A 27,529-nucleotide genomic window follows, 5' to 3' on the forward strand; every position below is an offset into this window, starting at 1 on the left:
AGCTCTCACACTTTATAATACTTTTCTGTACTTTGAGCTGATTTTCTCTTTAGATTTAAAGTGGCTTGTCCAACCAATTACTCCTCCTCAATCCACTGCACAAAAAATAAAGATTAGATAATAATTTATTCATTTGATGCCTGGGGGACTGTTCACAAACTCATTTCTGCATTTGCTTCTAATACAGTTTCAAAAGTACTTTGTTGACTGTGCTGCCCTGGACACATGATGACTCAAAACATTTCATGGAAATGTAAGTGTGTTTGTTCTTTCTTTCTCCCTCTTTTACTTTCAAAGCTTTGAAGCCTTTCTGAAAAACATGATTAGATGTTACATAACTACAAGCTCAGAAATTCTACTTGTTTATCTATGGATATCTACTTCAATAGGGTAATTATCTGAAGTATTGGGTTTTGGTTCCTTTTGAAAGCAGAATCTAAAAAGAATGAAAGTACTTTGAAAATAAAAAAAACATGGGTTTCTAACATTAAAGAGGACTGTCCATTGCTATCAATGTTAATGCTCTGCTGTAAAAGCAATTTATCTATGTTCCTCTTCCCAAAAACATTATCCTCTTATTTATATTTGTGAACTACACAATTATTTTATTATTCATGCTTCTGACTTTGCCTCTTTAACCCATGCTCTTAATTGGATCCAAACAGGAAATGGTCACTGCGACTATTTGAAACATGAATGATGTGTAAGCTCGTTGGATGTGAGTGACTGGGAGAAATCTGTTCAAAGCACAAACCACATAACAGTGCTCTGTTCTCTGCGGACATTTTCATGCCGATGTTACCAAGATAAACGCCCTTTCCTCAAGAACGCAAAACTGGTTAACTAACCTCAAACTTGACTTCCAATTGTTGCTGCAGACCAGTCAAATTAATATATATGAAGCAATGTTGTTCTACCAATGGCAAAGTAAGAAGGGGACCCGACAAAGAGAGACTATAAGGAATACACAGCAGTTTTAGAATGGTGAACTGTGAACACAAGTAACCATGTGGATTTATAATGCAAGAATAGCTAAAATGAGGAATGTTCCGCATATCCCACAAAGAGACAATTCAAGGAAGAGGTGAAGGGCCTTTAGGCCATCCTAGAGCAAGTCGGAGATTTAAAGACACAAGATATCCATTTTCAAAAGAAGATTGGGGAGAAAATCTACAGGAAAATTAAAGGGATGTGTAAGAACTTGGAACAGTTTATATCACACTGGACAACTATTTCTTTTCAAAAGGTTTTCTTCCTGAAAACAAATCTCCATTCCCTGCATGAAGAAGATTCCCCTGATGTTCCCCTTAAACATTTCACCTTTCAATCAAATATTGCCTAAAATGCTGAGTATTTTGTTTTCATAACTTAAAAAATCTAGGTGAATGACTGATAACTCTTCATTTAACCAACAAACATTGTTGTAAAGTTATGAAACACGTGGAAACCTCATTAGGGCATTCATTTATTAAGAGGTGGTGATTGGCACCACAATCCAATCTCTGCTTCAGGGGCTTTTGCTTCAAAGCTGACTCAAAGCTGACACATTTCATCAGGATCCATGAGATTTAGTTTGGTGGACAGTCTTGATGAAAAGGAGACTTTGTCAAGATAAATGGCATAGTCGATAAAATTGTCATGGAACACAGGTGAACTTTTAAGGAGATATTTCCACCACTCGCCAAGTATATTTCTACAAGAGGGGAAGGTACATGAGGGGAAAAAGACCTGGATATCTCAGGATTCATTGCCAGACAGGACAGGTTGGCGTTCTGGACATTACAGAAGTGCAGGAAAGGGTGGGATAGTTGGACACTCTGGATGCACACTCTTTTGCTTCTCTCCTCTTAATAGTGGCGCTGGACTAGTGACATCTCTTTAGCCTCTTTCAGGTGCACTCTCCGCCAAGAATGCGCCTATAGAAGTGGATTCAGACCTGTGGAATGGTCGTTCAGGTGGCAGCTGCAGCGCTGGCCATCTGAAAGGGACAGCTGCACGGAAGGTGCTTTGGTGCGCACTCCGGCTCCTGTCCCTTCGGGCTGTCAGAGCTGGGGCGGCCGGCACGGGCTGTCAGAGCTGGGGTGGGCTGTCAGAGCTGGGGCGGCTGGCGCGGGCTGTTCTCATACTGATCCCACTTAAGGGGAACAGATTAATTTGTTGCTTTCTAATGCAGGCATCGAGCACCAAACGTTTGTTGATAATCTGCCCATAGCCATGCTAAGCCTTGAGTGCTCAGAGAGGAATCAGACCAGCAGAGAGCTTGAACTAGCAGAGGCATCGGGAGAAATATATAACCACACAGGTCTTGGTGGTGCAGAACAATTTACACATGAACCAGTTAGCAAATAAAAACCCAGGGAGTTTGTCAGAGGGAAATGCAAATACCAAATATAATGAATATCTAAAACAAAGAACAGTACAGCACAGGAACAGCCCGTTTACCCACAATGACTGCACCAAAGGTTCTTCTTTGGCTTGGCTTCCCGGACGAAGATTTATAGAGGGGTATGTCCACGTCTGCTGCAGGCTCGTTGGTGACTGACAAGTCCGATGCGGGACAGGCAGGCACGGTTGCAAGGGAAAATTGGTTGGTTGGGGTTGGGTGTTGGGTTTTTCCTCCTTTGTCTTTTGTCAGTGAGGTGGGCTCTGCGGTCTTCTTCAAAGGAGGTTGCTGCCCGCCGAACTGTGAGGCGCCAAGATGCACGGTTTGAGGCGATATCAGCCCACTGGCGGTGGTCAATGTGGCAGGCACCAAGAGATTTCTTTAAGCAGTCCTTGTACCTCTTCTTTGGTGCACCACTGTCTCGGTGGCCAGTGGAGAGCTCGCCATAGAACTCGATCTTGGGAAGGCGATGGTCCTCCATTCTGGAGACATGACCCACCCAGCGCAGTTGGGTCTTCAGCAGCATGGATTTGATGCTTGCGGACTCTGCCAGCTCGAGTACTTCGATGTTGGTGATGAAGTCGCTCCAATGAATGTTGAGGATGGAGTGGAATCAGCGCTGATGGAAGCATTCTAGGAGCCGTAGGTGATGCCGGTAGAGGACCCATGATTCGGAGCCGAACAGGAACATGGGTATGACAACAGCTCTGTACACGCTGATCTTTGTGTGTTTCTTCAGGTGGTTGTTTTTTCAGACTCTGTCTGAGGGCAAAGACCATGCCAGTAGTTCCTCTGTTTGCTTGAAAGCCGCACTGTGATTCTGGGAGATAATATGGAGATAAATGATTGGGTGAAAAGGAATGAGGAGTTTGGATATTGTTACAGTAAGTAAACCACTCAGTGCTGTCTGCTGAGGGAGGTGGGGTGGAAGGTGCAGAGGGCTTGCCATTATCTTCAGTTCCCTTCCCTTGATACCAGAGAGGAATGGAATATGGCAACAGGGTATAAGGTCCCAGGAGACAGGATGAAATTCAGTCATCTCTGTTGCGGTGAAACTGTTAGAAAAAATAAACTACACGAACATTAATAGGCACAGGAAGGTTTAAGTAGCACTAACTTCTACTGTGATTAAATGCTTTTTGAACCTGGTCATTGCCTGAATTAACATGTACCTAAGCAAAGATCTGGACCCATTACAATTTGCCTAATGTTACAATTGCCCCACACCAGATGCAATATCGCTGGCTCTCCACTCAGCTCTGGATCACCTTGAAAACTGCAACTCATACATACGGCTGCTCTTCATGACCACAGCTCAGCTTTCAATACCATTATTCCCTCAGTACTGATCGAGAAGCTACAAACTCTGGGCCTCTGGGCCTCTGTACCCCACTCTGCAACTGGATCCAGTTAGTATGAATTGGAAGTAACGTCTCCTCCTCACTGAATATCAACATAGGCGCACCCCAAGGATGCATGCTTAGTCCACTGCTCTACTCGTGATATACCCATGACTGTGTGGCCAGGCACAATTCCAATGCTATCTACAAGTTTGCCAATGACACCAGGTGTCAGCAGAATCACAAACAGCAATGAGGAAGCATAGAGGAGGGAGATACAGCACCTCTTTCAGTGGTGTCACTATATCAACCTTGCACTCAACAACATCAAAACTAAGGAGGTGATTCTGGACATCAGGAGGGAGTCAGGGAAACATGTCCCAGTCCTCATCAAGGGCTCAGTAGTGGAGGGGGTCAAGAATTTCAAATTCCAGGATGTCAATATCTCTGCCTCCATGTTGATGCAATCACGAAGAAGGCTCACCAGCGACCATACTTTATGAGGTGCTTAAGGAGATTTGGTACGTCACCGAAGACTCTCAAAAACTTCTACAGATGTACAGTGGACTGTATACTGTCTGGTTGCATCACTGTCTGCCATGGAGGTGCCAACTCTCTGGATATGGAAATTCTCCAGGGGGTTGTTAACTTGGCCTGCGGCACCAGTCTTCACTTCATCGAGGACATCTACATGAGGTGGTGTCTTAAAAAAGCAGCGTCTATCCTCAAAGACCCCCACCATCCAGGTCATGCCATCGGGGAACAGGTACAGGAGCCTGAATTCGAGCATTCAGCAGCTCAAGAACAGCTTCTTCCCACTGCCATCAAATTCTTGAATAATCAATGAACCAAAGACAGTGCCTTACTTTTCGTGCACTATTATTTTTATTTTTTATACTATCGTTATAAGATGGTTTATAATCTGATTTTCTGCATTATGATGCTACTGCAAAACAGCGAATTTCGTGATTTGTTCATGACAATAAATACTGATTCTGAAGTTCAGAAAGGAAAGCCAGTAAGGACCTCTTAAAGGCAAGTTGTATTTGATGAACATGATTAAATTTATTTTACTAAGTAATGGAGAAGTGTGGTAGATGTTGGCAACACTGATAATCAGAAAGCATTTTTAGAAGTACCGACAAAAGGCTATTCAGCAAAACTGAGGGTCCACGATTTATTAACAACAGATTTCTTTTGTTTTACTCGAATGGGAAAGTTAAAGGGAAGATTCAGCAGAGGTGTTGAAATCATGAACCGTTTTCATAAGATAAGGGGAAGCTGTTCCAGTGATAAAGGCTCAGTAACCTGAGAACACCGACTTGGAGTGAATGGTAAAAGAAGCAGCAACAAGAAAAGGATGTTTTTTCATGCAACGTGTAGTGCTACCAGCTACACAGATGTGGGTGTAAAGTGAGTAGAGCAGGGGGCTAAGAACACAGCCCTGTGGTGCTCTAGTACTAATGGAGATTGTGGAGAAGTTCTTACCAATCTTCACTGATTCTGGTCTGGAAGTGAGAAAATCCATGATCCAAATACAAAGTGGGGTATTAACTCCCAGGTCCTGGAGTTTGCTGGTTAGTTTTGAGGGGATGATGGTGTTAAATTCTGAACTGTAGTTGATAAAGAGCATCCTGATGTAAGCAGCTTTACTGTCCAGATCTTCCAGGACTTTGTGTAGGATCAGTGAGATGGCATCTGCTGTAGACCCTCATAGGCGAGCTGGAATGAATCCATGTCACTGCTCAGACAGGAGATGATATCCTTTATTATCAGCCTTTCAAAACACCTAATCACTGTTGATGTGAGTGTTATTGATCGATAGTCGTTAAGGCAGGTTACTGATGCCTGTTTGAAACAGGTGGGTATCACTCCCTTGGTAAGTTGATCAGCGCAAATTTTTAATACTCAGTCAAGTACTCCATCTAGGCTGGATGCTTTCCTCAGATTCACTCTCCTGAAGGCAGCATGCACATCATCCTCAGATAAGGACAGGGTGGAATCATTAGGGGGGCGCAGAAGGGTAGTTTTTTGCTGTTATTGTCATCAAATCAGGCATAGAAGGTATTTAGTTCCTCTGGGAGAGAAGCTTTACTGTCAGCTACTTTACAGGATTTGGTTTTGTAGCAGGTTATGACATTGAGGCCCTGCCAAAGTTGTCAGGAGTCCCTCATGGTTTCCATTTTCATCCGCAATCTCCACTTTGCCAAGGAGATAGCTTTCCACAGATCATTCCTGCTCCTGCTGAACTGATCTGGATTTCTGGACTTAAATGCCTGCAAACTGGGTCGAGATGAAATCTAGCAGATTTCATTGTTCATCTTGGGTTTCTGGTTGGGGAAAATCCTGCATGATTTGGTGGGGACACACTCATCCACAGCTGTTTTGATGACAGCGTCAGTGTAGTTGTTCAGATTCTCAGCAGAGTTCTTGAACACCACCCAATCCATTGACTCAAGGAAGTCCTGTAACTGTTCTTCAGCCTTCTGCGACCATTTTCTAGCATCTTGACCTCCAGAGCCTGTCTTTTTAGGCTCTGTCTGCATGAAGGCAGAGGAGCACAGCCAGGTAATTAGACTTGCCAAAGTGTGGGCTCAGGAAAGAACAGTAGGTCTTCCTTATCTTGGTATAGCAGTGATCAAGTGTGTTGGGCACTCTGGGACAGCAGGTTACTCTCCTAGTTAGTTAGGCAGGGTTTTCTTCACACAGGCCTGGTTAAAGTCGCCGACTAAGATTTGTAGTGCGTCAGGCTGGGCCATCTCTTGTTTACTGACCCACATCATGCAGCTCTGCAAGTGCCTTCTTATAATCTGCATAGGGAAGGATGTAAACTCCAGTGAGAATCACTGATGAGAACTCTCGGGGTAGATAGATGGGTCACTATTTAATAGAGATTTACTCTAAGGCAATAGAGCAGGAGGTCAACAGAACTCTAGTGTCCATGCACCACCTAGCATTAATGAAAAAGCACACATTGCCCTCTCCCTTTCCCGGAATCTGAGTTCCAATTCAGTCTATGGAGAATGAAACCATCTGGGCAGATGGTGGTGTCTGGTGTGTTCTCAGTTAGCCAGGTCTCGGTGCAGCAAACAATTGAAATTTGTCTTACTGGTCTCTGGTAAAGTAGCCTTGTCCTCAGGTCATCAATTTTATTCACCAATGACTTGACATTTCCCAGTAATGTAGATGGTAGGGGAGGTCTCTGTCCCCTGTGTTTCAGCCTTGTTTGAATCCTGGCCCTCACTCCACGTTTCCAACTTCGACCTTGATTGTGGCCTGTCCCTTTAAGACCTCTGCCTTGCAGCTGGCCAATTCCTGCAAAAGCTGTTGCCCTGGACATTTATTGAGACATGAAATTATGAAAGAAATAGATAAAATGGAAGCAGGAAAGCTGTTTCCATTGGCAGGTGAGTATAGAACATTGTCTCCAAATTCAGAGGAATGAATTTAAAACAGATCAGGAGGATCTGCTTCTCCTAGATAGTGGTGAATCTGTAGAATTCTCTGCCCAATGAAGTACATTTTTGAAGAAAATTGGAATTAAGGGTTATGGGGAACTGGCGGGTAGGTGGAGCTGAGGCCATGGCCAGATTACCCATGATTTTTTTTGAATGATAACATAGTATTGATGGGCTGACTCCTGCTCCTATTTCTTATGTAAAACTGGCCTGATTTGGCAGCTTCATAGTTTCTCAGAACCTTGTTGTTAATGGGGGCATTAAATGTCAGGACTCACATGAGTGAGATGGCTGGCCTAGTTAAATGATGGGTTATACCACATTAGTTTGCAATGCAACATGATATAAAACAACTTTTTAATGCCTGCAAACCAAGAGAACCAACGCCTCCAAGCAGTTGCTTGACGATAAACACTCGCTTCATCTTCACTAAGGTAAGAGCTCGACAAATTTGCTTTCACTACATCTGGAAAATCATTCAGTGAATTTTCTGTGCAAACTAATACACAAGAACCTGTTGGGAAGTTATGTCAATGAGGATAAAGATATTCAGGTACCCCAGTGGCTAATCCTAATGTAGCAGGTCTCCCAGTCCACTCTGATTGTTTGCTCTCTGACTTTATTTCACTAATGCTAATCCACTTTATAGTTCCTTTGAGCTCAAACCTCAGATGCTAATGGTAGTGATTTAACCTCATAGTCCCCTGAGTGTGGAAATGCCTTTGTAATCTCCTGTTGCACAAACATGTTCCTTTATCATTTCCACAAAAAGGAGAGAAGGAAGAACAAATAAGAACTACTGAACACAAGAATAGGACTGAGCACAAAGCAATCATCATTAATGATGTTGTTTGATATTAAAACAACAAAGGAATTTGAGCCCCATCATTTGCTTCTGTTTTATTTCAGGACTGAGTTCAAACAGCTACTGTTCAAAACAAAAATCCCACAATCAATATGCTTTTACATTAATGCTGCACTTCCACTTGAGTCAAGGATATGGGAATATGAAAAACAGAAGAACTCAGAGAACAATCATCAGTGGTCAAAAGAAAAAGAGAGTTAACTTTCCAAGTCTGAGACTGTCAGAACAGGGAGATTTTATTTATGTTATTTATAATACAGCACGGTAACAGGCCCTTTCAGCCCACGAGGCCGTGCCGTCCAATTACACCCAATTGACCTACAACCCCGATACGTTTCAAACAGTGGGAGGAATCAAGAGCCCCTGGAGTAAACCCCCGCAAACATGGGGAGAACATACAAACTTCTTACAGACAGCACAGGATTCAAATCCAGGTTCTGATCGCTGGCGCTGGCGCTATCTGCTATGCTAACTGTGTGCAGACCAAGTATATCTCTGGGAGGTAATACCTGAGACAGGGACACATTTTCAATTCAGTTTTAAATAAAGTCTCTATATAGCGTTTCAGCTCGAAATATCATCCATTTTTTTTCCCCCACTTATGTTGCTTGACCCTCTAAGTTCTTCCAGCAGGTTTAAATTCAGTTCAGTCAAATTTTTATTTAATCTCACCTTCACTGTGCCTCATTATATTGAACTGTTCATGGAGTGTGATCGTTCATGTTTTCCCCCAGGAGAGAGTTAATGTATGGACGGAGAACACTGTGCTTAGCAATAATGAACATTTCCAGGATTTGCAATGCTGGAATTGACGAGAGACACTCAGCATATTTAAAAGATTCCTGGATGAACACTGCAAGAGCTGTCACCTAAAGGTCTGACAGCTTGATTCCCAGGTGGGTGTGAGTGTATTAAGAGAGTGAAAAACTGCCATGATACTTTCTAGGTTTGAAGAATGTGGGACGTCTCATAGAAACATAAACCCAAATTAAATTGTTTATGGCCAGGTGCAATAAGTACAGTGAAACCCTTAGTTCTGTTTGCCACACAGGCAGCTTGTAAAATGTTTCCATGCTCTAATGTCACTTTGGATCCACAAAAATACAGTTCACGGTCAACTGGGATCACACACCATTTCAAAAGAGAGGGTATTATTGGAGGTGCCATGCTGGCATTCATCTCAAAAAGAAATAGAATATAAGAGCAGGGATATGACGTTAATAAATAAGGCACTGGTGAGACCTCACTTGGAATATCGAGAGCAGTTTTGGGCTCCTCATTTAAGAAAAAATGTGCTGATGTTGGAGAGGGTTAAGAGGAAGTTCATAATAATGATTCCAGCTATGAAAGGTGTATACAGGTATAGACAACATGGGGCAAATGAAGTACTTGAGGAGTATAAAAAATGCAAGAAAAACCTCAAGAAATAAATCAGGAAGGCCAAAAAAAGACATGAGGTTGCTTTGGCAGACATTGTGAAGGAAAATCCTAAGAGCAAAAAGATAGTAAGGGACAAAATTAGCCCCCTTGAAGATCAGAGTGATCGGCTTTGCATGGAGTCAAAAGAGAGGGGAGAGATCTTAAATTGTTTTTTTTCATCAGTATTCACTCAGGAAACGGGCACAGAGTCATGGGAAGTAAGGAAAACAAGCAGTGAGGTCATAGAAACTAAACAGATTAAAGAGGATGATGTGCTTGCCACCTTTTAGCAAATAAGGGTGGTTAAACCCCCAGGGCTTGACAAGATATTTCCCTCAGACCTTGAGGGAGACTAGTGTAAAAATTGCAAGGGCTCTGGCAGAAATATTTAAAATGTCCTTATCCACGAGTGTGGCACTGGAAGATTGCAGGGTAGCTCATGTTGTTTCATTCATTAAAAAAGGCTCCAATGATAGGCCAATGAGCCTGATGTCAATAGTAGGTAAATAATTGGAAGGTGTTCTAAGAGATCAGATATACAATTATTTGGATAGTCCACATTGCTTTGTAAGTGGTAGATTGTGTGTAATAAATCTTATAGAGTTTTTCGAGGCAGTTACAGGAAAGTTGATGAAGGAAAGGCTGTGGATGTTGTCTACTTGGACTTTAACCATATAACCATATAACCACTTACAGCACAGAACAGGCCAGTTCGGCCCTACTAGTCCATGCCGTAGCAAATCCCCACCCTCTTAGTCCCACTGACCAGCACCCGGTCCATACCCCTCTAGTCCCCTCCTATCCATGTAACGATCCAGTCTTTCCTTAAATGTAACCAATGATCCCGCCTCGACCACGTCTGCCGGAAGCTCATTCCACATCCCCACCACCCTCTGCGTGAAGAAATTTCCCCTCATGTTCCCCTTATAATTTTCCCCCTTCAATCTTAAACCATGTCCTCTAGTTTGAATCTTTAGTAAGGTTTTTGACAAAGTCCCACATGGGAGGTTAATCAGGAAGGTTCAGACGCTGGGTATTCATGGTGAAGTAATGAATTGGACACGGCTGGATGGGAAAAGCCAGAGAGTAGTGGTGGATGATGCTTCTCAGACTGGAGGCCTGTGACTAGTGGTGCTTCAGGGATTGGACCACATTATGCAGCTCCGCTGGACCATTGGTGTTAGAACCATTGCTGCATCTATACCAATGATCTGGATGATAATGTGTTAAATTGGATCAGCAAATTTGCAGATGACACCAAGATTGGAGCCGTTGTGGACAGAAAATGTTTTCAAAGCTTGCAGAAAGATCTGAACCAGCTGGAAAAATGGGATGAAAAATGGCAGATGAAATTTAATGCAGACAAGTGTGAGGTGTTGCATTTTGGAAGGACAAACCAAGAAACAGTGTACACGGTGAATGGCAGGGGACTGAGGAGTGCGGTAGAACAGAGGGATTGAGGAATAGATATATAATTCCCTGAAATTGGCATTGTGGGTGGATAGGGTTGAATAAAGAGTTTTTGGCATAATGGACTTCATAAATCAAAGTATTGAGTGTAGGAGCTGAGATGTTGTGGTAAAGTTGTATAGTATAGGACATTGGTGAGGCCAGATTTGGAGTATTGTATGTGGTTTTAGTCACCTAATCAAGAAGATAGAAAGAGTGCAGAGAAGATTTACTAGGATACATGGAAAAGTTAAACAGGTTAGGATTTTATGAAGAATGAGGGGAGATTTGATAGAGGTGTTTAAAATTATGATGGGCTAGACAGAGTAAATGTACAGTTTTTTTCTACTGAGGATAGGTGAGATATAAACCAGAGGACAAAGGTTAAAAGTGAAAGTGGAACGTGAAGGGGAAATTCTTGACATAAAGAGTGGCGGGAGTGTGGAATGAGCTGTCAGGTGAGATGGTGAATGTGGACTCAATTTTAACATTTAAGAAGAATTTGGACAGGTACATGGTGGAAGAGGAATGGAGGGCTATGGACTGGGTGTAGGTCAGTGGGACTAGGCAAAAAAAAATGGTTTGCCACAGACTAGAAGGGCAGAAAGGGCCTGTTTTTTTAATGTAATGTTCTATAGTTCTATGGCATCCACTTAAAAGAGGAAAAGGGATCAGTGCAATAGGAATTAATGTGAAAGGGGAGGGGAGTAATGGATTAAAAGTATTATATATGAATGCACAAGGTATAAGAAATAAAGTGGATGAGCTTGAGGTTCAGCTGGAAATTGGCAAGTATGATCTTGTTCGAATAACAGAAACATGGCTACAAGGGGACCTGGGCTGGGAAATGAATATTCAAGGGTACACGTCCTATTGAAAGGACAGGCAGGTGGGCAGAGGGTATGGGGTGGATCTGTTGGTGAGGAATGAAATTCAGTCCCTTGTGACGGGTGACATAGAATCAGGAGATATAGAGTCAGTATGGGTAGAACTGAGAAATTGTAAGGGGAAAAAGACCCTGATGGGAGTTATCCACAGGCCCCCAAGCAGTAGCCTAGATAGAGGGTGCAAGTTGAATCAAGAGTTAAAATTGGCATGTCCCAAAGGTAATGCTACGGTTGTTATGGGGGAGGGGGAGAACTCAGGTTGGTGATGGACCCCAAGAAAGGGAGTTTGTGGAGTGCCTCCAAGATGGATTTTTAGAGCCTACCAGGGAGAAGGCATTTAGGGTTGTGTAATGAACCGGATTTGATAAAGGGAACTCTAGGTAAAGGAGCCCTTAGGAGGTAGTGACCATAATATGATGTTTTAATCTACAATTTGAGAAGGATAAAGTAAAATAGGAAGTGTCGATATTACAGTTGAACAAAAGGGACTATGGAGTCATAAGGGAGGAGCTGGCCAAAGTTGACTGGAAAGATACCCTAGCAGGGATGACGGTGCAACAACAAAGGCAGGTATTTATGGGAATAATACAGAAAGTGCAGGATCAATTCATTCCAAAGATGAAGAAAGATTGTAAGGGGCATAAAGGGCGACCGTGGATGACAAAGGAAGGACAGTATAAAAATAAAAGAGATGAAGTATAACATAGCAAAGATGAGCAAGAAACCAGAGGATTGGGAAACTTTTAAAGAGCAACAGAAAATAATTAAAAAGGCAATATGGGAAAAAAAGATGAAGTTCGAAGGAAGCTAGCTAAGAATATAAAGGAGGATAGTAAAAGCTTCTTTAAGTATGTGAAAAGGAAAAAATTGGTTAAGATCAAAGTTGAGCCCTTGAAGGCAGAAACAGGTGAAATTATTATGGGGAACAAGGAAATGGCATATGAGTTGAACACTTTGGATCTGTCTTCACTAGGGAAGACACAAACAATCTCCCAGGAGTATTAGTGGACAGAGGACCTGAAGGAAATTCACAGGGCCTGATAGTCTGCTCCCCAGGGCATTTAAGGAGGTGGTTCTAGAAATTGTGGCCACATTGGTAATCATTTTCCAGTGTTCTCTAGATTCACGATCAGTTCTTGTGGATTGGAGGGTAGCTAATTTTGTCCCACTTTTTAAGAAATGAGGGAGAGAGAAAACAAGGAATTATACACCAATTAGCTGACATCAGTGGTGGGGGAAGATGCTGGAGTCAATTATAAAAGATGAAATAGAGGCACATTTGGATAACAGTAACAAGATCAGTCCAAGTCAGCATGAATTTATGAAGAGGAAATCATGCTTGACTAATCTTCTGGAATTTTTGGAAGATGTAAGTATGAAAATGGACAAGGGAGAGCCAGTGGATGTAGTGTACCTGAACTTTCAGAAAGCCTTTGATAAGGTCCCACATAGGAGATTAGAGGGGAAAATTAGACCACATGATATTGGGGGTAGGGTACTGACATGGATAGAAAATTGTTGGCAGATGGGAAACAAAGAGTAGAGATTTACAGCTCCTTTTCAGAATGGCAGGCAGTGACTAGTGGGGAACTGCAAGGCTTGGTGCTGGGACCGCAGCTATTTACAATATACATTAATGATTTAGATGAATGATGAAGGGAACATGGAGATGGCTGAGGAACTTAATACTTTGCATCTGCTTTCACCAAGGAGAATATAGGTTATGATTAGATAAGGGGTAGGGGTCAAGCAGTATCTAGGGACTTGGTGGAATTACCGAAGGAAACAGAGAATCTGATGGAGATCCAGATCCAGAAGCAGGTGGTTGTGAGCATATTGTTTGAACTGAGGCCTGATACGTCCCCTGGGCCTGATGGGTTACATCCCAGGGAGCTTAAGAGACATTTTCCAAACTTCTTTAGATTCGGGGGAAGTGCCTGCAGACTGGCTGATGTAGTACCACTTTTTAAGAAGGAAGGGAGAGAGAATACGGGAAATTATAACCAGTCAGCCTGACGTCGGTGGTTGGGAAGATATTGGATCCATCATTAAAGGAGAAATAGCAGAACACTTAGGAAGGAATAATAGTATAGGTACTAGTCTGCATGGGTTCCTTAAAGGAAAATCTTGCTTGACTAATCTCCTGGAATTTTTTGAGGATATAACAAGGAGGGTGGACTCGGGAGAGCCAGTGGATGTAGCGTACTTGGACTTCCAGAAAGCCTTTGATAAGGTCCCACACAAGAGGCTAGTTGGCAAAATCAAGGCGCATGGTATCGGGGGTAGGGTGCTGTCATGGATAGATTGTTGGTTGAGAAATAGGAAACAAGGGGTTGGAATAAACAGGTCATTTTTTGGATGGCAGAATATGATGAGCTGGGGTCCCGCAGGGATCTGTGTTGGGTCCTCGGTTGTTTATCATTTATGTAAATGATTTGGATGCAGGCATTAATAACGACATATGCAAATTCGCAGATGACACTAAACTGGGTGGTAATGTGAAGTGCGAGGAGGATGTCAAGAAATTGCAGGGGGACTTGGACAGGTTAGGGGAGTGGGCGGAGAAATTGGAGATGAAGTTTTATGTGAGTAAGTGCGAGGTTGTCCATTTTGGAGGCAGAAACAAAGGAGCAGAGTATTATTTAAATGGAGTTAAGCTGGGGAGTGGGGTAATGCAAAGGGATCTGGGCGTACTTGTTCACCAGTCATTGAAAACTAGCGAGCAGGTTCAGCAAGTGGTGAAGTAGGCGAACGTTATGTTGGGTTTCATAAAGAAGGGATTGGAGTATAGGTGTAGAGAAGCCCTCTTGCAGTTGTACAGGGCCCTGGTGATACCTCACCTGGAATATTGCGTCCAGTTCTAGTCCCCATATTTAAGAAAGGACATACTTGCTATAGAGGGAGTGCAGCGCAGATTTACGAGGTTAGTTCCCGAGATGGCAGGATTGACATACACGGATAAGTTAGAAAGACTGGGATTATATGCGATGAAGTTTAGGGGAGACATGATTGAGGTGTTTCGGATTATCAAAGGGCTTGACAGGATGAAATCAGAGCACATGTTCCCAATGATGGGTGTGACTATGACTAGAGGGTATAGTTTAAGAATACAGGGAAGGCCACTTCAGACAGAAATGAGGAGAATTTTTTTTTACCTAGCGAGTTGTAGATCTGTGGAATGCATTGCCACAGAGGGTGGTGTGGGCGGATTCGTTGGATAGATTTAAGAGAGAGTTGGATAAGACTCTTGTGGGCAGGGGAGTTAAGGGTTATGGTGATAAGGCTGGGATTAGCTATTGAAAGAGAAAGATCAGCCATGATCCAATAAATGGCGGTGCTGGCTCAAGGGGCCAATTCGCCTACTCCAGCACCAATTGAAAGTAACATTAGCAAATATGCAGATGACACAAAGCTGGGTGACAGTGTGAAATGTGAGGAGGATGTTATGAGAATGCAAGGTGATTTGGACAGGTTGGGTGAGTGGGCAGATGCATGGCAGGTGACATTTAATGTGGATAAATGTGAGGTTATCCACTTTGGTGGCAAAAACAAGAAGGCAGATTACTACTTGAATGGTGTCAAGTTAGGAAAAGGGGAAATATAACGAGATCTTGGTGTCCTTGTTCATCAGTCACTGAAAGTAAGCATGCAGGCACAGCAGGCAGTGAAGAAAGCTAATGGCATGTTGGCCTTCATTACAAGGGGAGTTGAGTATAGGAGCAAAGATATCCTTCTGTAGTTGTACAGAGCCCTGGTGAGATCACTCCTGGAGTATTGTGTGCAGTTTTGGTCTCCAAGTTTGAGGAAGGACATTCTTGCTATTGAGGGAGTGTAGCGTATGTCCATGAGGTTAATTCCCGGGATGGCGGAACTATCATATGTTGAAAGATTGGAGCGACTGGGCATGTATACACCGGAATTTAGAAGGATGAGAGAGGATCTGATTGAAACATATATGATTATTAAGGGATTGGACACGTTAGAGGCAAAAAACTTGTTTCTTATGTTTGGGGGCAGTCCAGAACCAGAAGCCACAGTTTAAGGATAAGGGGTAGGCCATTTAGAAGAGTTGAGGAAGAACTTTTTCTCCCAGAGAGTTGTAGATCTATGGAATGCTCTGCCTCAGCAGACAGTAGAGGCGAATTCTCTGGATGCTTTCAAGAAAGAGTTAGATAGAGCTCTTAAAGATAGTGGGGTCAAGGGATATGGGGAGAAGACAGAAACAGAAAATTACTGGCATTCGATATCTTCAGGAATTATTTTTATTGGGGAATTTAGAAGGCTTAAGACCTAAAATGAGGCTGTTGAAATATCAATTAAAATTTGTTAAGCTCGCTTTAGCCAGGAAATACATAGTAGTTACTTGGAAATCAGATTCCCAACTAGGTATAGCCTATTGGAAGATAGAAATTCATAATTGTGTTGCCCTGGAGAAGATAACCTATAAGCTTAGAAACAGATACATCGGGGTAAATCTTTAACGATTCCCCACTCTTGTCTCTTCCTCCCAGTGCTCGCAGCACCGAGGACCCTAGATAAGTCAGGTTATTTGTCCCTTGATGGGAGTCGGGTTTATCCAAGTGAAGAAATGTTTTCTTTTTCCTATTCTTTCTCTTTTCTTACTTTTTATTCTTCCTTCTTGTTTCTTGGGATGGGGGTTCCTCTTATTTTGTTCTCGTTTCTATTATCTTTTTCTCCTTTTGGATCAACAGACATAAAATTTGCATTTTTGTAGTATTATTGTAATTTTTCTTTCTTTATAATAATTGAATCACAATTGACTCTCCTTCTTTTTTCTCACTTTATTTAATATTGACATGTGGATCGTTATTTGTATTTATTTAGTTAATATTACAAATAATAATATTTAACTTTTTGATTATTCTTTGTTTTGACTGCACATTGATTGAAAATTCTCAAAAATATTCAGAAAAAAAAAGGCAAGAATGGGGTACTGATTGTGGATGATCAGCCATGATCACAGTGAATGGAGGTTCTGGCTTGAAGGGCCAAATGGCTTATTCCTGCACCTATTGTTTATTGTAAAACAGAGATTTGGAGGAATTACTTTAGCCAGAGGGTGGTGAATCTGTGGAAATTGTTGCCACAGGCGGTTGTAGAGGTCAAGTTATTGGCTGTATTAAAGGGAGAGATTGATAGGTTCAGCCTGAGCATCAATGAGAAGGCTGGGCAGTGGGACTGAGTGGGAAAATGGATCAGCTCATGATTGAATTGCGGGGCAGACTTGATGGGCTGAATGGCCTATTTCTGTTCCTATGTTTTATGGTCTTATATATCAAAGGAAAAGGGTTTATCAGAAATCAGCAATTCTGTCAGATCAGTCTTCTGAATGTTGAGGGCCAAATCTTCTTTAGTGTGGTGGCTCATGGGCTGTCACGATATCTGCAAAGGAACCATCTAATTAATACATCAATCCAGAAAGCAGGGATCTCAGGCTTCTCTGGAATTAGATTGCACTATCTGGCATCAGATCCATGTCACCAAGAAAGGGAACAGATCTTCATATGGTGTTCCTGGACCTTGTCAGTGCCTTTGGCTCAATCCTTCATAATACTACTCTGGATTGCTTTTGACTTTTTCAGGGCCCCAGTGGCCCTTAAAAGCCTCTTTAAGGCCTAATTCCAGAAAGTGCAGATATGTTTGATAACAGCAGACTACATTGCAGAGTGGTAACATCTGGAAGTGGGAATCATGGCTGGTTATACCTTCTCCGCGCTAGCCTTCACCATGGCCATGAAGGTGATCATTAGAGCATCTCGATGGGTGATTAAAGGGCAGCACGTAACATTTGGCTTCAGGCTGCTGCCTATCAGAGCATATATAGACAATCTCACAACACTGACCACAACCAAGAATTGTACTGTATGCCTGTTGAGGAAGCTTCAAGGGAACATGGAGCATGTTCGGATGAAATCCAGTCAAGCGAGTCCAGAAGCCCCTTCATCGTTAAGAGGAAACTGGTAGATCAACACTTCTACATGGGTGATGAGATTATTTCAACAGTCTTTGGGAAACCAGTGAAAAGCTTAGGTGAGTGGTATAACCCATTCTCTCAAAGATATAGAGCAGGTACATAAGCTCAGGAAGAATGCTATCAGTGGCCTTGACAGCATCGACAGAACCACATTACCTGGCAAGTTGAAGCTCTGGTGTTTGCAGTGTGGGCTCTTTCCACACCTCATGTGGCCACTAACCCTATATGAAGTTCCAGTCTCGAACGTGGAAAAACTTGAGAGACTGATCGACTCGTACGTAAGGAAGTAGCTTGGTCTTCCCAGATGCCTCAGCAGCATAGGGCTCTATGACAAAGGAGTCCTAGAGCTATCCATTACCACAGGAGTACAAGTGCGCCATACTAAGACTGGAGATAATGTTCACAGAGGTGAATGATCCATTTGTAGCTCAAGCTGCTGTCAACCTGGATACTGTGAGGAAATGGATTCCATCAGGGGCAAACTAAGCAAGCAAAGATGGCACTTAACATAGGGACATCATGAGCCGAGTGCAGCAAGGGAGGAATGGTCTTGGGGCCAGTACAGCTTGTGACTGAGGAGATGTGTCAGCAGGAGGAGACAGCAAGGCATGCAAAGACTGTCGCTCAGACAAAGCAATAGCAATGGACAAGATGAGGAGTGGAGAAAAGGAAGATCTCCTGGAAAGAGCTGTGGGAGATGGAGACAGTCAGAGTGAGCTTCACCATCAGAGCTTCATATGACCTCGCCATCTGCTATGAAGCTCAGCCACTGGTATGGAGAGGACCCCACATGGTCCCTCTGCCTGACTTCAGCAAAACTAAAACATATTTTGCTGGGCTGCAAGACCAGCCTCAGTGAAGGCAAATACACCTGGTGTCACAACCAGGTGCAACAGTGTCTTGAAGCAGTGCTAGAAAATCAGCAGAAGAGTGCTAACGCTCTACGTCCCCCTTCATCCATCTGGCCATTAACTGCATTTGTCTGGGAAGGTGAGAGTCAAGCCAGAATCGTCACATCAAGATCAGATTTCAGGTGGTTAGGCAGGGTACATGATTGGAAGATGGTGGCAGACTTAGGCCAGAGGGTCTGCTTCCCAAATTAAATCGCGGAAACCAACCCCTGACCATACCTTGTGCTGTGGTAGGCCTCACTCCATCTCTTTTATATAATTCAGCTTACAGTGCCCTGGGAAGATGCAGTGGAGTCCTTTGAGTGCAAGAAACTAAGGTACCTTGAGCTTACAGCTGATGTGCAGTGACATGACTGGAAAGCAAGGGTCCGACTAGTTGAAGTAGGCTGCAGAGAATTTGTAGCCATATCGACGTCAAGGCTACTCCAGGAGTTTGGAGTGCGAGGAACGGCCTGTTCTGTGCTGTAGTGTTCAATGGTTCTAAAAGAGTAAAGAAGATATCATGATACAAATTTAAAATAAGCCAGGTAGCTTTCTAATAACTTGGTGAAATTCATCACTGGAGAATAAATTCACTGTCCATTCATTTCATATAACATTTGTGGGACATTCTGCAGACTGACTGCTAGATCTTCTTGTGCTTACCAGTTACTTCACTCAGAAATGAGTTTTGATTAATATTTTGGGCCACATCCAAGAGATTTTTAAAAATTTAGACATACAGAACAGTAACAGGCCATTTCAGCCCATGAGTTCATGCTTCCCAATTTACACCCAATGAACCTACACCCCCAGTATGTTTTGAATGGTGAGAGGAAACTGGAGCCCACTAGGAAAACCAAGGCACACACGGGGAGAAAGTTCCAACTCCTTACAGACAACATGCGATTTAAACCCTGCTCTGATCCCAATCGCTGGCACTATAAAGGCGTTGGGCTCACCATTACGCCAACTGTGTCGCTTAAGCACTATGTAAAATCTTCCTTCTGAACAAGCGTTACCAGGCTTGCTGAGTTCATCCAGCAATTTGTTTTTTGCTCTAAGTTCCAGCATTTGTAGCCTCTTGTATCTATCTTACTTTCTTCACTGCGAAGTCTCTCCAAGGTGTGCCACTTTGAAGAGGTTTTCTCCTCTTTTCAAAATTCAATTTCAAATTTATTGTCAAAGCACATACATGATTTCACATACAACCCTGAGATTCTTCTACCTGCAGTCCAGGCAGAATTTCTATTTATCAGTAACTGTAAACTGTATTCAAGAAAAAGGTATGTCTGCAAAAGAGAGAAATGTAAACAAACTGACAGTGCAATGAAGAAAAAAAATATTCAGTAATAAATAATGTGCAAAGTAAGAATCCTTTAAATGAGTCTCTGATAAAGTCTGTTACTTTGGAGTCTGGTGGTGTAACCTGATGGAAGAGTCAAGCTCAGATCTGAAACATCGATAATACATTTTTGCATCCTACTGACGCTGTGAGACAGGCTCAGTTCCTCCAATATTTCTATGTGTTTTTACCAGGAGTCTGATGGTGGAGTGGTAGCAACTGTTCCTGACACAAAGGGAGTCTCTCTCTCTCTCACTGCTCCCCCTCTGTGACTTCCCCTGCCTCTCTTCTTGGTCTTTTCTCAATCCTGTAACATTAACTTTCTATTTACCTCCATGGCTCCTGACCCACTGAGGTTTTTGCTCCAGATCCCAGTACTTGCAGATTTCCAAACACAAAATATTTTTGGATTTTAGAATGCCAATCTATGATTTTCATTGCAAAAGGATTGTTTCATCTTTACTTTTCGACCAAGATGCAATCTGGGATTCTCTATTACCAATTTTACAACATTACGACTGCTGTGAGTTAATCTGTCAGGCAGAATTAGTTATTTACAGGTATTTCATAAAAATTCATTTTCTATTGCAGTATAATTTGCCCCACTGTCCTTTTTTGCTGGACTTTGAGAAAATGTTTCAAGAACTCGATATTAATTATGATAAATATTTAATTGTCATGCCTTACTTTGAATGTATTATCAGTCTCAGTACACAAGACCAGACTGAATAAAAATATCAAACTTAAATTGTTCAAGTGAATCAAATAGATTTTGTGGGGACTCTTATTGAATCTAGTTTTCATAAATTCTAGTTTTTTTTTATTAATTGTTCTTAACTTTCTGAGTTGTAGTGGAAGGATTTGAAATCCATTATCTTCTGGTGCCTTGCAGATGTGCACTTTGTTGGCTGTTGAGCAAGTTTGAACATCCTGAGGTTGTAAAAGACATAATATAAAGATTGGTCAAGTCTATATTTAAGTATGTGAAGTGAGAACATTTCTTTTTATATAAACCATCTGGATTCATAGAATTTTCTTGCATACAAATAATCTTTTTAAGCAGTATCAGATCTTTAACTGAGTTGTCTGTTTCATTCCATTAGAACCATGGAACAGTACAGGAGAGTAAACAGGCTCTTCAGCCTTTCTTGTCTATGCCAAACTATTATCCTATCTAGTCCCACTGACCTACACCCAGTCCGCAGTCCTCCATACCCCTCCCATCCATGTACCTGCCCAAATTTTTCTTAAATATGAAAACTGAGTCCACATTTATCTCTTCAGCTGGGAGCTCATTCCACACTCCCACTACTCTCTAATGTTCCCCTAAACCTTTCCTCTTTCACCCTTAACTAATTTCCTCTGGCTTGTATCTCACCTAAATGGAAAAAGCCTGTTCTCCCATTCCTGGGCCTCAGTTATCATCATTCTGATGAATGGGCTGCTTGTTCTACGAATGGGAATGGGTTTTCCAGTTGTCACTACAGGTAATTCATCCAGGGCCATGAACCTGAATGTGATCAGTCAAATTCAGCTCCAGTGTTTAAGAGGAGACTTTAGGTTAACAGGGTTAGCATAGCAGTTAGCACAACACTACTACAGTGCCAATTAAATGGGTTCAAATCCAGTAGTCTCTGTAAGGAGCGAGTACATTCACACTGTGTCTTGCGTGGGTTTTTCCTGGGCACTCTGTTTTCCTCCCACCCTCCTAAACATACTGGGTTGGTATGTAATTGGGCAGCATGAGTTTCATGGGCCAGAAGGGTCTTCTACTGTGCTGTCTCATTAAAATAAACTCCAGTGCAGTAGTGAGATTCTCTCCGAGCTACAGTTCACTTCTTTATCTGGATCAGTGTAGGACTATTCCTAATTTGTGAAACCCACCATATAAATGCAGGTCGTCCTGATACTTGATGAAAGGCCCAGGCCTGAAACATCAGTTACCCTTTACTTCCTATGGATGCTGTGTGATCTGCTGAGTTTCTCTAGCACATGACCCCAGACATCTGCTAAACATTTAACATTAGGTCATCCTTCCTATTTAAGACAGAAATTAATAAGGTAGAAAAATTTTGCTTCCACGTTGAATAAATCAAAGAACGCCTTACATGTGGAGCAGGAGGCATTCTTTCTCGTTTCACTCAGGAGTTGACCAAGGATCTAAAATAGAGGTTCCAAGCAATTAACGAAGCAGGTCAGCTCCAAAGAGCATAAATGGAGACGAACTTTCAATGTGGGTCAATAGCTGTGAGGAGGTCTCCAGCAAACTCTCTGTGAAGTATTCCAGGCACACTAGAAGCAAGTGAAAAGTCAACAGTGCATCAAAAGGCTGCTGAATGCAGCCTCACACTTTGAGCTACTGTGACCTTACAAGCAACGTTAGAGTTTTCTCAGATTTCGCTAATTGACCAGCAAATTCTTTAAAATGACATCCACATCGATCAGCACTGAAATGGCCGGACATCGTTCAGTCAACCTCCGCCCTGTCATCAGTCTTGTCCTACAACGTGCTGCTCTCAAAGACTGCATGGGAGAGTAGCAGTGGCAACATGGCATAACCAGAATTCAAGCTTTATTTTCCCCTGGAATGGGATAGAATAGAATGTGGCACATTCCTGGCATAACTTCCCATTTTCATGGACTACTAGTGTCAAAGGAATGAATGTGTTATGACATTTAGATGGGGATTTTATCCCCCCCTTAAGAGTTGGTCAGTGATGTGGTCAGTGACTCAATGCAGCCAGTCAGCATGGTATGGGAATGCACAGAACACAATCTTTTCAATACCTTCAGGCTTTATTAGCTTTTCAATCTTCACCACATTTTTTGGAACAGATCTATAAGTTGACACTTAATGTTTATGCACCATTATATTTTTAGAAGAAATTGAAAGTACAGCATGGTTAGCAGAGCAGTGAGTGCAACGCTCTTACAGTGCCAGCAACCTGGGTTTCAATCTGTCATTGTCTGTGATATGGGTTTCCTCCTGGTGCTCCGGTTTCCTCCCACGTTCCAAAGATGCACGGGGTTAATTTGGGATATGGGCAATGTGGGCTGGAAGGGCTTGTCACCGTGCTATATCACCTCATTAACTGTGCATTAACTTTTTTCTTCACAAAACCATTGCTCGTAGACACTGCTGAACTTGGAGTATTATGTGCCGTACTGTTCATGGCATTATAGGTGGGATGTGAAGGCTTTGGAGGGAATAGAGAAAGTCACCAAAATGTAGGTTGGATGAGAGACTGTTAGCCATAGGAGAGGTTGGACAAACTTGGATAATTTTCTCTGAACCATCGGAAGCTGAGGAGCGACCTGGTAGAAGTGTATCAAACTATGAGAGTCATGTTCCTAGAGTGCAAACGTCAAATTCTAGAGGGCGTAGATTTAAGGTGAATGGAGGAAATTTTAAAGGAGATTTAAGAGGCAAAGTTTTTAGACAAAGAGTGGTGGCTGAAACACTGTTGGGGAATATGGTGGAATAAGATTGCAATGAAAGGCATTTAGACAGACACATAAACAGGGAATGAGAGATATAGACCATGAGCACATGATTAAAATTGGTATCTTGGTCAGCACTGACATTGTGGTTTGGAGGTCCTGTCCCAATGTTCTATATTTGTTGTGTCCACATCAGGAGCAGAACTGGACATTTGAGATAGATTTTAACTGAATGTGATGGTGTTAGGTGAATGACAGTCAACAAACTGTGGATAATCTATTGCTAGTTCCTGTTCCCATTGAGCCTCGGCTCATCCAACACAAGGGTGCTGCGGAGAAGGACTACAGTATAGGATCCTTCTGCTATCGGATATTGAGGGGCTGAAAATGAGGGGAAGTCCCTCAAACAACGGAATAACAATAAAGTGTCAAAGTGGTGATAATGGTGCTAAATAGAGAATGAATGTAACTTTGTACATTAATGTAAATATTTGGATATAACACTAAGGATATGAGGGACTCTAAGGGAGTGTTTAGTATATATTTATATTTGGAAGGAATAAAGGGGTTTGCACAATATTGAGCTCCAAAGGGCCCGTACTGTTCTATAATCTATGAAAGGACCTTGTACGGTTTCCTTTTTATAAGTAATTGTGAGTAAAATTTATTTTTTTGGAAAAAATTGCAACTAACCAATTAACCTGACATTGATTAGCATGATGACATTAAGTTGAGAGAATAACGAGGCGAGCCAAGCATTTGAGATCTTGTGTTTTCCTTAGAGCACAAAAGGTGAGAGGTTTTGCTGGAGATACGTATATGAGAGACTGCAGATTTTGAAATCTGGAGTGAAAAACAATCTGCAGGAGTTCAGAGGTGGTCAAGCAACATCAGTGGGAGATAAAGAATGGTTAATGTTTGGGGTCAGAACTTTTCAGTTAGTCTTGATGAACGGATCCTGCTTGAAATGTTTATCACCCTCCATCAACAGTCTCCTGCTTCACCCTGTGTTTTTTTAAAAATCTTCTTCCTCCTGACCACCTTTTTTTCTCTCCCTTTGGCGCCTGTCAATCAACTGCCTCTGTCTCCCAATTCCACCCATTGCGCTCCAGATTTCAGATATCAAGTTTATTGTCAGAGTACATACGTGATATCATGTACAACCCAGAGATTCTTTTTCTGCAGGCTAGGCAGAATTACCACTTATCGGTAATGCAAAAAAAGGGTACGCTTTGTATACATGTAAATAAATAAAGAACTGTAAACAGATAAAAAATGTAAACAAACCAACTGTGCAATATAGAGAGAATAAAAATAATCAATGAAGTGCACAAGTAGGAGTCCTTAAATGAGTCCCTGATTGAATTTGTTGTTGAGGAGTCTGATAGTGGAGGGGTAGCAGCTGTTCAAGAACCTGGTGGCATGAGTCTTGTGGCAGCTAGACCTTTTTTCTGATGGTAGCAGCGAGAACAGAGCGTGTACTGAGTGGTGTAGATTCTTGATGATTGCTGCTGCACTCCAATGGCAGCATTCTCTGTAGATGCTCTCGATAGTGGGGAGGGGTTTGCCTGTAATGTCCTGGGCCGTGTCCACTTCCTTTTGCAGGGCTTTACTCAGGTGTATTGGTGCCCCCATACCACACCATGATGCAGCCGGTCAGCACACTTTACACCACACATCTGTAGAAATTTGCCAGGGTTTCTGGTGTCACACCAAACCACCGCAAACTCCTGAGGAAGTAGAGGTGCTGACGTTCTTTCTTCATCATGCCTTTATGGTGTTGGGCCCAGGAAAGATCCTCTGAGATAATGACTCCCAAGAACTGAAATTTGCTCACCCTCTTCACCTCTGATCCCCCAATTATCAATGGATTGTACACCTTCCTGAAATCAACAATCAGCTACTTGGTTTTGTTGACATTGAGTGTGAGGTTATTGTTGGTGCACCATTTAGCCAAGTTTTCAATCTCCCTCCTATATGCTGAATTATCACCTTTCTTTATGCAACCTCCTACAGTGGTATCGTCAGCAAATTTATAGATGATGCTATTGTGGAATCGAGCCACACTGACATAGGTTTAATGTGAATAGAGCAGTGGGCTAAGCATACAGCCTTGTGGTGCTCTGGGACTGAAGAAGATTGTGGAGGAATCTGTCATCCTTCACCCCTCCCTAGTTAACCAAACCCCTACTAGCCTTCGTATAACTACCTCTATCCTTTCAATCTTGAAAAGGGTTCCAAATCAAAACATTGCCAACTTTTTTTCCCACTGATGTTTCTCATCTTGCAAGTTGTTTTTTTCCGCTCAGAAAGCAGTTTCCTACTCATCAGAATGAAGGGGCAATTAGATTGTTTTAGATTAATGGTGAAGTATTTTGAGACACCTCTGCAGTTCAAAGCATTAACAGAAGAGTCTTTCCCCTCTGCCCAATAGCAGTATATGAAAGAATTTTCACCAAAATCTCCCTCAATAATGCACTGGCATACAAGCCAATGCTCCCTAGTCTCCAGAAAGGGTCTGTCAAGTTCTGACTTAGATGTGAGAGTGCTACTACTGATCTGCAGCCGTCACATAAGCCCAGATATACTGCAGGGTACTGAAGAGAGTTATTTGCATGTCGTAATGCTGAATCTTTTGAGTATGGACACCTCATCTTTCGGTTCCAAATCCACTAATAAGGAGGATGCGATTAAAAACAGGAGTAATAGCAGATGACACACATTAAAATAATTACATTTCCCGCTTCCTGCAATCTGAAGTGTGGGAGTTCGGTTGGAGATGTTAGTCACGAGCAAAGGACTGCACTATAAATGTTTAATTCTCTGTTGTTCACACACAGTTTAAAAGCACTGCCGTCTTTCAACAAAGAACATTGAAAAGAAGCTGTCCACAAATTTGAAAAAATACGACTAATTCACTAGTTGCTTGAGCAGCTGACCAAATCACTAAACTCCAAGATTGAGAGTTATGATCCCATTTAGTATGTACATAATAATATGCACATTTATTTTCTTTTGTTCACCCTGAAAAGGCACCCAAAGAGGTGGTGGCAATATAATGCCACGATCAAGACAAGAAAGTAAGGCAAAAGGCAATTCCTTCATGGTCATCAGAGTGGCTCCACAGTCTCCTGTCCTGACCAGCAATGATTCATAGATCCATAGAACATTACAGCACAGAAACAGGCTGTTCAGCTCTCTCATCTGTGCCTAACTATTTTTCTTCCTAGTCCCACTGACCTGCACTCAGACCATATCCCTTCATACTCAACCCCCTCCCCCCATCATGTACTGTACCTATCCACATTTTTCTTAAATGTCAAAGTTGAGCCTGTTTTTCCCACTTCAACCTGCAGTTCATTTCACACTCCATGAAAAAGTTCCCCTTAATGTTCCATGTTCCTTTAAAACTTTTCCCCTTTCACCCTTAACTCAAGTTCTCTAGTTTTTATCTCACCTAACCTGAGTGGAAAAAGCCTGCTTTCATTTACTCTCTCTAAATCTATCATAATTGTGTGTACCTCTATCAAACCTTTCCTCATTCTTCTGCTCTTCAGGGAATAAAGTCTTGACCTGTTTAACCTTTCCCTATAATTCAGTTCTTCAAGACCTGGAAACATCCTTGTAAATCTACTCTTTTGATCTTATTAATATCCTTCCTGTAGTTAAGTGACCAAAACTGTACACAATCCTCCAAATTTAGCTTCACCAGTGTGTTATACAACTTCACCATAATATCCCAACTCCAATGCTCAGTACTTTGATTTATAAATGCCAATATGCCAAAAGTTCTCATTATGACCCTATCTACGTGATGCTTCTTTCAGGAAATTATGAATCTATATTCCCAGATCCCTCTGTTCTACAGCACTCCTCAATGGCTTACTATTCATAATGTATGCCCTACCTTGATTTGTCCTTCCAAAGTGCAAAACCTCACATTAATTTCCATCTTCCATTATTTTGCAGCCCATTTTTCCAGCTGGTCCAGATCCCTCTGCAAGTTTTGAATGCCTTCCCTGGTGTCCACTATTCCTCCATTCGATTCCTTTTTCAT

At 42.2% G+C, this 27,529-nt stretch overlaps 1 long non-coding RNA gene across 1 annotated transcript; it reads right to left on the reverse strand.

Moving 5' to 3' along the window:
* LOC138751637 (uncharacterized) lies at positions 1-27,529 on the reverse strand. The gene is made up of 3 exons (XR_011350097.1): positions 27,380-27,529; positions 19,029-19,187; positions 1-95 (listed from the first exon to the last, which is right to left on the reverse strand). It is a non-coding gene; the product is annotated as an uncharacterized lncRNA (long non-coding RNA).

This window comes from Narcine bancroftii, chromosome 1 (assembly GCF_036971445.1).
Source record: "Narcine bancroftii isolate sNarBan1 chromosome 1, sNarBan1.hap1, whole genome shotgun sequence".
Lineage (NCBI taxonomy): Eukaryota > Metazoa > Chordata > Chondrichthyes > Torpediniformes > Narcinidae > Narcine > Narcine bancroftii.